Here is an 18,057-nt window from a genome sequence, read left to right on the forward strand (position 1 = left end):
GTTGCATCTTGTTCTAGTATGTTTTGTCATCCCCTGATTTTGTGTTTTTTGCATTTCCCAGCTTCATATTACATATTAACAAGGTTCTTCCTTCATTAGTTACAAATTTATTAGGAAAATCATGTAGCATTATAATATCGATGATATGAGTATAAGGATATATTTGCTGATGATTAAACAGTGAATGAGTTAAGCGTGATAGATTGAAGTCCGGTCACTTTTGTAGCTTGCTTGTATCTGCCTATCATCAGAGATAAGGTTCAAGTCAGTTTGCAGGGAAGGATCTGTAACTAACGGCTCACCTGAGTGATATTCCATCATCATTTATGCACTCTAGAACATCCAATGGTTTCATTATTTATGCACGGGTTCACCTACATTTGAGTTGTCTTTCTTCTAGTTGCAGTTGCTCATATTAGCATTGTTAGCCACAGATCTTTATTGAAATGCTAAGTCTGAGTTATGATAACTGGTATAGTGGCTCACATGGTTATTAGGCTAATAAACAATGAGTGGGCATCATAAGTATAGATATGCAGCCAGTTGAGAAATGGAAGAGGGTATGTAATATGCTGTGCATATTCAGATCTGGGCTTATGCAAGTTTTGCAGAAAATCTTGGTTGTGACAGAGATAATTCATATTTGCGCCATTATGAAATTCTGTTTTTTTGGTGAGATTGAGTCCCACAATGCAAGTGCTGCATATCAACACATACAAAAACCTGGGCCTGTGTATTTGTAAGCAGCTGCAAGAGTAATGGCAGATTTCATTTAATCGCTTTTCCTACATTTGCAAAACCTATAGCAGGGGCAACATGCTGTAGATTTCTGTATATTGGCACTTCATCAGCATTGTCATGGCTGACTCCACCGATTTCCCTGTGCTTGCTGTAGCATATTAATGTCTTCATTTAACGTAGCAATAATCATATCCTATGCTCATTGTAATTCAGCATTTATGACAATATATCTTTTTGCTGCAAAAATTCGGGCTACCCTTACCTCTGTACCTTTGTTCAAAGCTACTAGCTGTATATTAACATGTCATTCATGTATGTAATGACAAGTAATCATTTCCCTGCACCCTTGACATCCTTCCATGATACCTTTGCATCATATGTCATGCACGTTTTGTATATCATGCATTTAGCCATTCTCTTTTCTGCGGGGTATGCAGTCTTGATAATCGGCTATGTTCATGAACGGATATATCCATATCCGTTCATAATCTCTATGTTACCTTTTGCACGCTTCATTATTGGTATATGGAGAAGCTCCATACCCGATTTCACTGAAAAATATGTTATAATTTAGAAATTACAGCTTTGTGAAATCCCCTACAGAAATTGTATATACCTGTATTTTCTGATTTTACCCATTATATGGAATTTTCCTTTATATGTATATTTTCTTATTATAGGTATATATATATATCGATATCTATTGTATATCTACCTATATGTATACATATATATGTATATATATGTGTATATATATATATATGTATACTTATATATATTTATATCCCTTCATGTGTATTTGCTATTACATGTATTTTTCTTTTCTCTTACTTTTGTAAATATATCTTCATTATCATATATCATTCATCATAAATTCAAATATTTTTATATCTACATGTATATCTTTGTTGTATATAGTATATATATACCCATTTCCTTGGTTATCTTGTACTAACTCTCATTTTGCAGGAAAATCTAGAAGATGCTGATTCCTTGACTCCATTTCATTTTTTTTTACTTTATGTTAGCAATGTAACAATCCAATGTAAACCTTGGAATAAGATTTACTTTTACTGCTTAGATTAGGCTGCATTTCATATAGTTTGATTTCAGCAATATCTTGATTCTATGATTCATATATCTCATTATTTCAAAAGCACTATGGATGTACACGAATGGCACGTGCACCAACTCTTAGGGAGTTGATGAACTCGGTAGAATCCATATTTACGGCCCTAGTCGGAATATGGATGAGACCCAGATCCATCATCTTTCTACTAGTCACATTGAGCCTACACTCTTAGGCTATCTTAAAGTGCACATCATATTTCCAATGTTTTCAAAATCTTGTGTATTAAATCAATTAAACTCTGAACATATTCATGGCCACAGTCAGGATATGTGAAGGATTTATTTTGACTTAATGCATATTTTCCAACAAATTTCTTAGAAAACCTTTCAAAGTGTATTCTTTCATTCATATCATTTGCATCATGAAATCATTGGTTTTCTCATGATTTTCTTAAGAAAATTTCATTCTCAAGAAATCGATTTCTCAAGAAACTCCGAGAATTTTTCAAAATCAGTTTTCTCAAGTCAAGTTTTCCCACAGTTTTCCATGGGAAAAGGTCATTTTCCCAAGATTTTCAAGAGAAGTCTCTCACCTTTCTCAAAGTCAAAATCGATTCTCCAAATATTTCAAGGTCAAGATTTCCAGGTTCTCAACTTCCCAAGTTTCAATTTTCCTTTTCCACGAGGGCTTCTCAGTGAATTTCCATCATTTTCCTAAGAAAACTTTCACAGTCTGAGTTTTCCTGAGAAGTGTTTCCCTTTTCAAATGTTCACTTTTTTTCTCAAGAATCACTTCTATTTTCCCAGGGTTTTCATCTATTCATGACTTTCCCAAAATTTCATAAGTTTTCTCGAAATTTTAAACCCTTTTCATCCGAGTTTCCTGAGAAATTGACTTTCCACCATTTCCCTGAGAAAGGCTTTTTAACTCCAAATGTTTTCCAAGCATACATCATGTCTTTCCAAGCTGCATTCTCCAAAATCTCATAACACATGCCTGAATTCTCTGTGCATTTAGGATAGAACATAATTTTGATGATTTAACCAAGTCAAGCACAATTTTGGTCCTTGGTTCGATTACCCCTGTTAAAGGCGGCAGGAACGGTCGAACCTCGTACCGACAGGTCGAGCCCCATCCCATGGATTTTCCCGCAATTTTCAAAATGGAGGCGAGTATTTCAAAATAATTTCCAAAATTCGGTCAAGTTTGAATCGCGAAAGCGTTTCCTCTTTTTCTCTTTCGCAAGAAAGGGGAGACGGGAAAAAAATTTCGCGACGATAACAGTTTGCTATAATTTGCATATTGTAGGTCATAAAGTCTTTATTTTGCTTGTTGCTTGTATTGAGTTGGTTAACACTTTGTTATGGATTATAAATTTATTAGAAATTCTTGTTTGGTGATTGTTGGTGAGCAATTTTTTTTTCCAGTTAATGCGTAATTTTTTTTCTTCTCTCTACCACAAACGTACTTAACATAAAATGCAATTTCATGAACTATTATGCATGCATTGATAATTCAATATTTTCATGTGTAACACCATTACATCATATTTACATACATCACAAGGATATTTAAAAAGATGAAATCACATTCATAAACATGATACATTCATTTTAAGCATATTTTTATGATACAATTTCACATAGAATGCATAATCAAATCGAAAATAACTTCATGAAAGCATGGATAGTCATGTCAAGAATTGCAATACATTCAATCATTCATATCACAATAATGTCAAACATGTACCTACAATAAACACACTCCAATATCCTGCTAACTACAACCATAACTAGCATGAAATCCGAACTACAAAAATAAGAACACTTCTATTCTCATACATTTAAATCATGCTCAGCATGATCTCTAAACTCCAGCAAAACAGTCATAGATATCCACAACTAAGTGAGTGTGTGAGCAGTAAAGTGTTGCATCTAAGAAAGTAAATAACATGTGATGCGCTTGCATCACTTACTCACTACGAGTATTTACTCGATTTGCATATTTTTGCATTTACATTTTTCTTGTTTCTTTTTGCATGGCATTTTAAGTCGCATACAAAGCTTAGCATTAAGCATCACGCATTTTGCTCTGCTACACACCTGCAATGATAAAAACTGTCAATCAAAGACAAAGATACAGGCATGGGGCTTCGCCCTGCCCTGCCTGACGAAAGGGGAACACGATATGGGGTAGAGACCCCTCACCCTGTTGGCAAAAGAACCACTAAGGTAGGGGCTTCGCGCTCCCTACCCGACGAGAAAAGACAACAACAGGGAGGTAGAGCCCCTGTCGACCAGAGAAACAAAGTGGACAAGGGTGGAGGGGCTCCGCCCCCTATCGACTGAAAGAACCAAGGATGGAAGGCTCTGCCTCCTACCAACCAAATGAAAATAAAGAAGGAATGGGGGTGGGGCCGAACCCCTCCCTCGTAAGCCAAGCAACAAGAAGGGGGTCTCAGCCCCTCCCTTACAAAGAAAGACAAACGGGAGGGGCCTGAGCACCAAGAAAAATAAGACAGGGAGCATAGGGAGGGGATCTCGGCCCCTCCCTTACGAAGAAGGAGAAATGGGAGGGGGTTGCGCCCCTCCTTCAAAACCAAAGAAAAAGAAGACAGGGAGAGAACTCGACCTCTCTTTGGCGAAAAGGAAGGAATGGGTGGGGCAAGGGCCTTGCCCCCGCATGTCAGAAACACCCAGACAGTAAATATAAATCCCCCGTCGACCGGAAGGAACAAGGAAGAAGCCCAAAGCCCCTGTTGAAAACTTTGTCACAGATGGCAAGGGGTGTCTCTCCTACCGACCTGTCGGAAAAACTGGCAGGGGCTTTAGCCTTTGTCGGCTGGCCATGGTTTGCCAAAAAAGAAGAACGATAGGCCCCTGCTGGTCGACAGAAAAGAAAGAGAAGGAGAAGAATAAGTAGAAGAAGAAGACACAGGAGAAAGAGAGAGGGGGTGAGAGGTTACCTAAAAAGGGGTCGATGAGAGGGAGAGCACCCACGTCAGGTGCAGGCAACAAGCGAGGTGAGTGAGGGTTCGATTATGAGAGTCGAGCGAGGGAGAGAGTTCGGGGGTCCGATCAAAGAGGGGATGGCATGAGCGACTTCATAGTGCTGTCCTTCACAACCCTCACTGGAGCGGTGGAGACAAATCATTGAAAGCCGGAGGGCTTGGTCCTGAGAGCGGGGAGGGAAGGGGTTTAGAAGGAGAGGGAGGAGTTCTCCGGCGTGCAGATGATGGTGGTCACGGTGGCGCCCAGCTCCGACCGATCGACAAATGGGGAAGGAAGGAGGATGCTACTCTAGTAAGGTCGCAGACGGAGAAAAACAAAAGCGAAGAGGGAGGAGGTGGCACCGCATATGGGGCTCTCGATGGTGGCACACAGCGGTGAGAGAGATGGAGTGAAGGAAGAATAAGAGAACTCAGGCGGTGGGCGACTGCTGCGTGCGAGGGATGAAACAAAAAAGGAAAGAAAGGGCCTCATATTAGGGTTTTACGGGAAACATAGCGACAAAAACATTCTGTCTCAAACACTGCCGCAAATTAGCGATGGCGTAGCAACAAAAATATTATGTCGCTCATCCATCGTGAAGTTGCGATGGAGTTTGAGACAAAATGTTTTTGTCGCTAAGTAGCGATCCATCGCTAAGTAGCAGCGGATTTTGAGACAAACATTTTTTGTCGCTAATTCTGCAACTAATTCCAATTTTAGAGACGACTAGTTTTCTCTAGCTAATCCGTTACAAATTTACGATAGATTATTTTCGTCATAAATTTGCGATGAATTATTTCTGTCATAAATTTCTGTTGCTAATTAACATTTTTCTTGTAGTGTTTTAGGACTTGCTTAGTTAAACAAAAAAAATTTAAGTGGTTTTCTAAAATTTCATGAAGTTTGATAGTTTGTTTTTAAAAAACTATAGACTAAAACCTAGATTCAGATATTTTGAAGAGAATATGTTTATTTCTGAAATTTTCCAAAAACAGAGCCCTTTAAAAAACTAAAGGGCATAGGCATAATTTGCAGGGAAGAATATGAGCATTCTAGCAATCCACTTTAAAGGGATACATAAGGAATTACTAGAAAAAAGGAAGGGCATATATGTAATATAATATATAGTAAAAAATTTAAAAATATAAAATGGAGAGAAGGGTGTCTTGACCCTTTTCAAACCCTACTTGAATCCTCTTTTTCTCTTTTTCCCTTTTCTCTTTTGATTTTTCTCTTTTCCTCTTTATCTGTCGCCACACTCCAGTAGCAAATGTCACCATAAACGTCCGACAAGATAGCTTTTTGATGTCACGCCATCTCTCCACTACAATCGCTTCCCTAAGGCGAGAGAACCATCGCTAGTGGCCCTCTTTCGGCATAACCATCGAGTAGGCTGACCGACGGAGGGGATTCCTTCACTTCCCTTAACATCAACATCAAATGGTCGTCGGACTCAATCGACCATTGGAGGCTCAACTGTTTGGCGAGCAAGCCCTTCTGATGGAGGGCTCTACCATGCGACAACCAATCTTCAACAACACCGTTAAGAACTTATGGCTCCTCCTCTCGTCTGAGACTCAATCAGGCTTAGCCAAACGTTGATGTTCGGCTATCTGGCGTCTGCAACCGTTTTCTTGAGTAGCACCACCAGACCCAACTGACGGTTCTTGGATTTTTGGCGAGACCACTTGAAAAAAATGGTTTTGCCGATAAAGGGGTTCCAAAAAAAAAAGTGTCCAGTTTTGATGATTCACTCGAAGGAAAAAAAAAGAATGGTTGTGTCGTTCCTCCTGATTCTGCTAGCCAACACCCTCTAATGATGGATTCGATCGATTTTTTATCACTAGAGATAGAACAAGTACAATGTCTTTTATCTTTTTCTTTTTGTACATTGAAATCACATTATTGCTTCGCCGATCACAGTTTCTCGCTGGTTGAGATACCGATCACAAATTTTGGAGACAGTGAGGTTGTAGCTTTTGGTGACTATGATATAAAAAAAAATACTGAACTCTACGCGATCGACGTTGAGTCTCTCCAGACACTGATAACCCTGCTCTGATACCAATGTTGGGTTTTTTTTTTTTTTCAGGGTGTATAGTGAGGGAGGAGAAAATAGAGAAAAGAAAAGAGAAGAGAATTGGTGTTTGAAAAATGACCTTCGTCAAGGGGGATCATATTTCTCACCCTCTATTTCAATCGTACTATGTTGGGATAAACAATAATCCCTTGGTGTAGTTGTTTTCATCCCAGACTTTACTATATTTTAATATGTGTATATATATTTAATGCATTTCAATACAGAAGTTTTGTGCTTTCCATTAGTCACAAGCTCATCATTTTGTGGTTCTTAGGTTTCCAATTGTGAGACTCTTATGGTCACACTGGATTTGATATCCTGATCCAACATATCAACTTCTCAGTTACTGGTTTGACTTTATTGATCATTTTATACACATGTGCATGCAAGACATATATGTATGATTTGTGTGTTCATAGGGGTGTAACTGCATCGATTGAGGTTGGGTTCAGGTCAAGTTTTTTGTTGGCATATGTTGTATCATGTAACACATATTCCTTATGGTCAAACATTTTGTTATAAAATATTATCGTTTTGAAATCTAAATACACACGGTTTTAGAAATAAAAGCTCATTGTCATTTTTTCGAAATCACAAGCATCACATGCATAGATGGGGCCATTGAGTGGGGGTTTATGTTTTAACAAGGATAGACTATTTAAGGCAATAGGAAGAGAGTTAATAACCATCCCCATTTTTACTGAAAGAAAAATGTCCACCTAAATAGTCTTAGTCCTTGCCAATTCAAGGTCCAATGACACTCCAAATTACCTACCCAATTGCCCTTGTCTGAACTCATTCCTCTGAATACCTGTGACCAACATTGGTATCAGAGCATTGTACAGAACGTGTTCTTTTGTGCATAGGTGCCGATAGAATCACACGATATCATACACTTCCAAAGAGCATCACCAGACATTAACTTATGGTTCTCTACACCGGTGAAAAATTTGTTTTTCGACATTTCTGTGAACACGGTGAAAAATCCAGCAACCTACACACAAAAAAGCATTTTTTTATTAGTGTTTACGAGTGCTTTTCACTTTTTGGCTCGTTTCTCTCCATATGTGATCTAGTCGATGTCGGTTGGATAAGGAGAGGAACATAACATTTCCTCTCCCTCTTTATTTTTTAACTCAATTGCTGAATTCATCACAGGGTTGTGTAACCCAGTAGGATTAATTAACTAATTAAAAATATAAAAAATAAAATATAAAAAGAGGAGCAAACCCTCGATCCTTCACTGGAATGACCTGAGTCTTGTATTGATTGGAAGAACTCCAGTGTCTTTAGTTGGCACACTTAAACATGCCCTTGTCGAGCGGAAGAGATCTCTGACAAGATCATCGTCAAACGACCTGAATGCTGGCGAGCCTCCTTCATCGACAGAACTAAATCCCTTTTTTTGCTAGACTTATCTGTTGCAACCCTCTTCGGGCCACCTGGAACCTCCCTTATCTCTTTCGATCTCCCCTCTACATTAACAGTCCTCGCGTGGTGTACCCCTAATCAACTGAATGACAATCGATCTCCCTCATGCACATGTAAGATTAGCTTGACATTCTCTAGTTGTCAACCCTTGCCTCCCTCTGTCTCCCCAATAGCCCTCATTTCCCGGCATCCTCCATCATCGAATCATCTGCCCAACACCTTCAACACAAGCTTTGTCATCCTCTAGTCACTACATTTGACTCTGCTTTACGATGTACCTCTATCATTGGCCCTACAGGCTTGCCCCTCGTGGCTGTTCTCCCTCTTCTAGTGAACCTATATCACCCAAGGTTGAGGAGAAGGGGTGAGCTTCTCTCATTTTTCTCTCGCATTCTTCTTCTTAAAAAAAACGAGAATCAAAACAAACAAAAACAAAATAAAAAGAAATAAAAGAAACCCTCCATTGTCGCTTTTGTCTTGTCAAGTCAAGTCATTAAAATTTTCAAGAACAATCCACTAATTTATGTTTATTTGCTTTATAGTATTTCCAATTCCAGTTATTTACATTATCAGACTTGGATAAAGATTAGTTATAATCTAGTTAAATATTCATTTATATTTAAAGTAAGGTGGTTCACAGTTTTTTGAATTCATTAAATAGTGGTTCTTTGTTATTGATATTGCATAATTAACTTTTATGTTATGTTGGAATTAAAAGTTGCATAAAAGTGTTGTTTATTTTGCTTTGTGTGATTGACTATTAGAACATCAACACTAGTTTTTTTAACATGGTGAAAGCTAAGGATATGGCAACTGAACTAGCCAAGACTATAAAATTAGATTAAACAAATTTTAACATGTGGAGTCGTAGGATTGAATACATTTTAATTGATAAAAAAACAAATTATGTTCTTAAAATTGATCCTCCTATCACAAACGACAAATCATCTAAAGAGGATAAAAAGAAATATAAAAAAAAAATTAGAAGATGATTTATTGGCAAGGAACACAATGTCAATTTATGCAAGATGACTAAATTAGGGTCTTTTAAGATTATAAGACTGCAAAAAAATGATGTAAGCTATAAAAGACAAATATTATACTAGGTCTGAAACTCATTCAATTGCTTCTTGAACATTATAACTCACTCAAAATAAAAGAAGGGGATAACTTAGTTGAACATGTTAATAAGATGTTTGCTATGGCTAAGGATTTAGCTATAGCCGCTAACACCATTTTAGATAGGATGCAAATCTTCACTATATTGAACAGTCTTCCTTCTTCTTGAAAAATGGTGTCAATCACACTTAGGCTAAGTCATGTTCTTGTTAGCTTACTGGATCTACCATTAAAATTAACATTAGAACAAAACCACATAAAGAGAGAATTCAAGATCGAACTTCTCATGGCTCGTGATTCAAGAGAATTTAGTTGCAAACCATACAATAAAAACAAGGGAAAATTCCAAAAATTTTCTCATAAGAATAAGTTTTAAAATAACAATTATAGGCCCAAAACATAAACCTTCAAAGTCTGTAAACCTCAGCAGTCATCTGTCATGAATGGAAACTACTTCAAATATGAAAAGCTGAGACATTTCAAGGCCAATTGTCCATATCGACGTAATCAAACTAATCGTGTAGGTACATACAGAGAGGAAATATCTTATGTCATCATAAAATACTTCATTTCTAATCGAGATGTTGAAGGGTGGTGGATTGACTCAAAATCCACAAAAATATCTCCAAATCTAAGAATGGAATGATTGACATGAAATATTGCAACCCCAAAGAACACAGAAATATACATAGGTAACAATACCTATTGCGATGTAATAGGTGTTAGAACTTATAAGCTCTCAACTGTTGATGCAGATATCTTATTATCTAATGTGTTTTTTGTACCCTCTATGAGGCATAATATTTTGTTTGTGCCTATTCTGGTGAAAAGATGCTATGTTGTGCATTTTTGATTGAAAGGAGTAACCATTAGAAAGCATGGGTGTGCCTTATTCACTGGAACATTTGCACATGAATATGAACTTTTTATGGTTGACCACACTAACAATTGATTCATATAAATGGCATCTTAGATTGGGACATATAGGAAAAAACAAAATGTTGAGATTAATCAAAATGGGTTATCTTCCTGACTTAATAAATGTAGAGTTTAACACTTGTGAGACATGCCTTTCAGAAAAAAAAGTGTAGACAACCGTTTTTAAAAGGTTATAGAGCAACTGAATTGCTTAGCATCATACAATCAACTATATGTGGACTTTTGAATATTGAAACACATGGAGGAAATATATATTTCATCAGCTTCATAAATGATTTTATTAGGTTTGGATATGTTTATTTTATATCTACAAAATCAAAAGCTTTAGACACGTTCATTGAATACAAAAAGAAAGTTGAAAACTTATTGGGTAGAAACATTAAAATATTAAGAAGTGATAGAGGGGGTCAATATAACTCAGATGAATTTAATGGTTTTTGTATTCATTATAGAATTCAAAAACAAACCGCTATGTCTTACACTCCTCAACAAAATGATGTTGCTGAAAGACGTAATATAACACTTTTAGACATGATTGGGTCCATGATCGCTCATACCTTACTTCCAAAAACTTTTTGGGTTGAAGCACTTAGTACAACCATGTATATTTTTAATAGGATTCTAACAAAAGCCTTAGAAGTTAAACCCATATGAGTTATGGACTGGTAGACAATCGTATCAAGATCACTTTAAAGTATGGGGTTGTGTAGCCTATGTACATGTGCCTAATCACTTCAGAAAAAAAATTAGATGACAAGAGTATTAAATGCAACTTTATAGGTTATTTAGATAAATCGAAAGGCTATAGGTTTTACCATAAAAATAAAGGATTAACGGAAAGTAGAGATATTGTCTTTTTAGAAGATCTTAAAGAATTAGAAACTCCATCGGGCACAAGATTTTTTTGTAGTGTCAGATGAACCTGAACCATCTAATGAATTTGCCGAACCATCAAATGCATCAGAATCTAATGAATCAGAACCCAACACATCTCATGTTGAGCGGTCAAAAGAGGTCTAGAGCTCCTTGTTTATAATTTCTTTTGAATGAGAAATAAATAGAACTTACTTGAATTTGATGAAATCCTTTTGAAATTGTATAAGACATCATATACAAGCCTCGTTCATCCTTCGCCTAACGAAAAGGTTCAATCTAGGCAAGTTTTTGATCTTTGTAGCCTGAATTATATCATCGAGACACTCAAATATGCAATGAAGATAAAAAGTGTAAGTATATGTTCTTTAAAATGATAAAAATCGAAATAAAGAATGAATGATTAATTTGAAAATCACATTTTTCAAGCTCGAAAGCCCGTTAAGCTTTTATGTTCTTTCTTGATCCTTACGACGCTCCTATGTTGGGATGGAGATGGTTGCAACTTCGGTAGTACTTCAGCGATAAGAGGCTATTTTGAAAAAGGATGGTATGAAGAGGCTATGGCTCATTCTCTCTATGATCAAAGCTTAGGCAAGGAAATTTTAGGTGTTTGGGTTCTGGGGGCCACCCCTATTTATATTACTTAGAATGGGATATGAGTCATGGGATTTTTGTGGATCCTGATCCAATCTTAGTGGATTTGAGTTTATCCCCATATGGGGATAAAACTTATCCAAGAAAGTTTCCTTAGATGAAGACGCATCCAAAAGAAGTCCTCTCGCCCTAAGAAATGCGTAGAGCGGTTGAGAGGAGATAGAGATAAGTCAAATGGCTTATCCACATGTTCGGTGCAATGAACAACAAAACATTTATGTCGTTTGATACCGAACAACATTCCTTTTGTGTCATCCCATATCAGACAACATTCCTTTCTGTCATCTCATAATGGACGACAGTTATGTGAGTCATCGTCTAGATTGATGACAAAATCTCTCTTGTCGTCTGAGTCTGAGGATGCTTGATACCCGTTTAACACTTGCAAAACATTTCTCTCTAAAAGATATTAGTAATTGGGCATCATAAAATTTTTGGTGTCTACACTCCTCCAAATTATTTAATTGATTATTATGTTTATCTCGTTGAGAAAATAAATAAATGTTTTTTCATTGATTTGATAGATGATTCATTGAGTTATTCAGATGCTATAAATTACTTTGAATTAGAAAAATGGATAGAAGCCATGAATAATGAGATGAAATTCATCAAAAAGAATAATGTCTGGAAATTGATGAACTTATCGGCAGATAGAAAGGAAATAGGATGTAAATGGATATTGATAAAAAAATTCAAAGTAGACAGATCTATTGACAAATACAAAGCTAGGTTAGTAGCTAAGGGATTTTCTCAAATAGAAGGAATTGACTATTCTGATACCTTTTTCCCTATTGCAAGATTTGTTTCAATAAAAAATTTATTTGCATTAGGGGCACATTTTGATTTAAAACTTATCCAGATAGATGTGAAGATTGCTTTTCTGTATAGAGAATTAAAAGAAACCATTTACGTGCATCAACCTAGAGGATTTATAATTCAGGGACAAGAAAACAAGGTATATAAGTTGAAGAAATCCTTATATGGCCTTAAACAGTCTTCACAGTTATGATACCTAACTTTTCATAATGCAATATTATAATTTGGGTACAAAATGAATAACTATGACCAAAGTATATACATTGTGAATAATGAGAGTAAATTTACCATGTTATGTCTTTATGTAGACAATATCTTGTCGGTCAGAAATGATATTGATATGATCAATGTAACCAAGTCTTAGTTAAATACTCATTTTGATATTAAAGATATGAAAAATACATCTTATGTATTTGGAATTCAAATGATTAGAGAACGAACATCTAAAATTTTGTGTCTAAGTCAAAAAGAATATTTTGACTCAGTTCTTAAAAGATATAGAATGAAAAATTGCAAAGCAGAAACAAACCCAATTGCTAAGGGTACTAAATTAAGCAAAGATGACCAAACAAAAGAAAAACAAGAAAAACTTAATGTGCCACATGCTCGATGTATGTAATGATGATTACTAGATCAATTATTTATTTTTATGTGAGTCTAGTTAATAGATTTTAGAGTAACCCTGGCTTGTCTTATTGGCAAGCCATTAAAAGAATATTATGGCATATTAAGGAGACCATGGATTTAATAGATAAATTTGAAATTACAGGGTACTCTGATATTGACTTTGATGATAGCAAGGATGACAACAAGTCAACTTCTAAAAACATTTTCCTCTTTGGAGGAGGTGGCATTTCTTGGATGAGTAAAAAGCAAAGTTGTATCACGCAATATACATAATAGGTCAAATATGTTGCCTCTGATATAGCAGGAATGAATGTTGTCTGAACAAGCTGCTTCATAAAAGACTTGAAGCTAGAAGTAGCCGACGAGCTACCTCATATATAAAGCTGCAATTGCTTTGATTGATAGTGGAACAAGTAGTTTCAATGGCAAACACATTGGTATGAAAAGATGAGTTGACAATGAACTACATTCCATCCGAAGACATATTGGTTGATTCTTTAGCAAAAGGTATTACTACAAACACTTTTACCAAACATATCAACATAATGGGACTTAGACAATTATAGTATTCGTCATGATGGTATGAATAACCTTGTGATAGGATAGAAACATAAATGCTATTATAACTTTAAAGCCACTTAAGTGTAACAGTCACAGTAGGAGCTTTCGCAAATCATGGTTTACTCATTCGGCCCTCATGGCTAAGTAGAAGACATTGACATATGTGTGTACCATGGCACACATATGCATTATGTCCAAGATAGCACATCATCCATGTCTCGGACCGAGCCTTCAGGATTGGGGCAGGTGCAGTACGGAGCTCTACTAAGTGAAAAATGCATCGAGTGTAAAAATGTGCGATATGCGTTGGCTTGATTGTTGATGTGCGGTGATAGCATGGCATGTAGTAGGCAACAATATCGTTAGTGCATCGCTGTGTGGCGACACAGACGTAGAACGTTGTTTAGTTAAGTAGTGCCAACGGATCGGAAGATGTTGCTTGTGAAGATTTGGTTAAGAACCCCTCAGTTTGCAGGAGTTTTCCATGCTAGCGTTTAGACGCATGGGGGTACATGTGGGTTAGGGCTAATTCTTCCATGCATCACATGCATAGCCGGCGCCAATGTGTTGGGTTCACATTTCAGCAAAGATAGACTATTTAAGGCAGCAAAGAAAGAGTTGATAACCATCCCCACAAGTTCCCTACCCAATTGCCCTTATCTAAACTCATTTCTCTGCATACGTGAGACCGACAGATTTTGGCTAATGATTAATGTTCCACTAAATTTCGTTTATAACAGCCCACGCGTGGTTGGATGGTAGGATTTTTTATTTTTTTAAACCCGGGCTTCGGAAGACCCCTACCAGTTATACAATTATACCAACGGGGCTCCTCTTGTCTGGTAGGAGCACGCAAGTTGAAGAGCGTCGATACTCGGGGTGCACCAATTCTTGCTGTACCTAAGGTTTTGAACTTCTCTTCTGCTTTTAGGAGTTATTCATTTTCTTCATGACCATCATCGTCATGGAAGATTCCAACCTTTTCTTTATTATTGTTAATTGGAGCTCCTTACTGTTTCTATGATCTGTTTGCGGTTGTAGTGGCAGTTTACATCATTAATTTTTGCTTTGAGGATTTTGAAGATGGTGGTCTTTCGGTATTTCGTCAGTTTGGGATTTCCGGTTGTGCTGCTCAATGTGCTTTAATGTCACTTTTGAGTCTCATCAGGGATTTGGCTGGTGCAGCTGAATTTTGTGTTCAGAGATTATATTTTTTTTGGAAGAGAAGAAAAAAATCAATATATTCAGATATAAAATAAGAACATCATAACGATGAGGTATCATCATGGCATTTACAAATCGATCATCAAAATAACAAATAACACCTACCACTTCAGATGAGCTCTCGGTGAAGGTAAGGACACGACCTCTTTTCACCTATCCAAGATACGTCCATGCCATTTCAGAGAGAGGTGTAGACATCCAATTGGATTACCAACATCAGAGACTTAAGCCACTTCTTTTTTCCTTCAAATATCCTGCTATTTCTCTCCTTCCATAATCTCCACCAAGTACTACAAGAAAATAGGGTTTTACTGGCGCAGCGTTGGCGTCAGTTAAACACAGATTTCTTGTAGTGACGGATTTCTGTTTTGTAGGTTTCTATAGGGTTTGATTCTTTAGTTCTCTGAATGATTTTAGTTTGGATTTTTGTTTTTCACAATATCTTTCTTGAACTTAATAATAACTTAACTATTTATTAATGTTAACCAAATTATAAATAAGTTTTCAAGTTAGAGAGAGTGTGCGTGTGTGTGTGCATGCGTGCAATGCAAGGATGGGCCGTTTTCTAGTATACATAATAGAAATGGCTATCATTCAGTAAGTAAAAATATTTTTTGATGACCAAGTTCACGCCGAAGCGGGTAAACTCCCGGTGGGGTTACCGACACCCAAACCCTTACGGAGCCCACCAGTGAAAGGCTAAGCAAATATTAACATCGTCGCAAAATGCAAAAATAGAGCTCTTGCCTCTTAACACAAATAGAAATGACTATTAATAGATTCTCATCCAAGCAACAAAACCAGGATTTGGGTGTGTACGAAAACTAGGTTACTAAATCAGGTTTTTCAACGCATCATCCAAACACCCATCATGCATTTATGGGAGTAATCTTGCGGTGGATGTTTTTAATGTGCTCACCAAGCCTCAACCAAGAAGTTGCATCGTTAGTTTTGCCCCTAGCTAGTTCGCGAACCAAACGTAAGTCTTCATGAAGTTTAAGAGTGCATTTGAATGGAAGGACACTCTAATCTGCTGGGACAATGGGGTGTTGGACATTTTGGGTTTAAGGGTCCAACTCACAGTGTGACCCGGTTTGACACAGCCATTAGTGGGTCACGTAACTGGCCAAGTAATGAAGATAGTGGGTGGGAGTTACGTGAATGTGGAGAGACCACATTCACGTAACTGCCTAATCTCCCATTACAAATAAGGGGTTAGGGGCTACTGGGATGATGCCCTGCCCAAATTTTGCTCCGCATTCGGACGCTGCGGAAAGGGTCCTGCTCACAGTCGACATAAGGCCTGGGCTCATTGTGGGCGTCGACCGGTTGAGGAGAACGCCGAACTACCTACACGATAATGGTGAATCCAGGTACGCGCCCTGTCTATTTGTTTTCACAGGGATTTCGTCCAACAATGGGTTATGGGCCCACCACGCTTCGCGCAGACCTGCACTCGACCTGATATAGCATTTGCTGTGGGAATGCTTGGTAGATATCAGTCAAATCCAGGCATTGCGCACTGGAAGGCATTCGCAATGCCTGGATTTGACTGATATCTACCAAGCATTCCCACAGCAAATGCTATATCAGGTCGAGTGCAGGTCTGCGTGTACTGTAAACTCCCAATTGCTGAAGCATATGGGACAGCATCCATCTGAGCCTTCACAATATCATCCTGAGGACAGTCCTTCAAGCTCAATTTATCCCCTTTCACTATAGGTGCCGAACTAGGAGAACAATTCTCCATCCCATATCTTTTAAGAACCTTAAGGATATAGGATTTCTGAGATAGGCCAAGGACACCTTTAGTTCTGTTACGACGGATCTCAATTCCAAGGACATAAGTGGCCTCACCCATGTCTTTCATATCGAAATGAGAGGAAAGAAAATCTTTTGTTTCATGTAAAAGACTCAAATCATCAGTTGCAAGAAGAATATCGTCAACATATAATACCAAAATTATGAACTTACTCCCACTAGTCTTAATGTAAATACACTGATCAACAATGTTTTCAGTGAATCCAAAGTTCATAATTACCTGATTGAACTTCTTATACCACTGGCGGGAGGCCTGTTTAAGTCCATAAATTGACTTATTCAGTTTGCAAACTAAGTTATTTGAGTCATCTATACTGAAACCAGGAGGTTGTTGCATGTATACCTCCTCATCCAGATCCCCATTCATGAAGGCAGTTTTCACATCCATCTGATGCAGCTCTAAATCAAAATGAGCTACAAGGGCCATGATTATTCTTAATGAATCTTTAGTTGAGACAGGAGAAAAAGTCTCATTATAATCAATGCCCTCTATCTGTGTGAAACCTTTTGCAACAAGCCTAGCCTTGTACCTCTCCACATGACCTTTAGAGTCTGTTTTGGTTTTGTAAACTCATTTACAACCAACAGGTCTAACTCCATCAGGTCGAGGTACAAGATCCCACACTTGGTTCTTTGCCATAGAGTCAAGCTCTTCTTTCATGGCATTAATCCAATGTGTTGATCTTTCACTTTCAATGGCTTCTGCAAATGTGAAGGGATCTTCATCAATGTCTATGAAATCATTTGACTCTTGTAAATACACCACATAGTCCGGATGGATAGCAGATTTTCTAATTCTGGTGGACCTCCATACAGGTGCTACAGGTGGGTCAAAATGAACCTCTGTATCCTGTTGTTGTTGTTTATCCTCATCAACAACCAGATCTAGTTGGGATTGATGTTCATTGACTGGACTTTCTCTTACATTACTCGAAGGAACAATGATAGAGAAAGTCGGGTCATTATCCTTAGCAGGTGAGAAACCTGAATCCTGCATTTCCTCAAAATTAATATTTTGAGATGCATCTATCCCAACAGAACCATTTTCAAGAAATCTTGCTTTATCTGTTTCCACTATCTGTGGTGTATGAGATGGACAATAAAAC

The sequence above is a fragment of the Nuphar pumila genome, chromosome 7 (assembly GCF_984573655.1).
Source record: "Nuphar pumila chromosome 7, dmNupPumi1.hap1.1, whole genome shotgun sequence".
Classification (NCBI taxonomy): domain Eukaryota; kingdom Viridiplantae; phylum Streptophyta; class Magnoliopsida; order Nymphaeales; family Nymphaeaceae; genus Nuphar; species Nuphar pumila.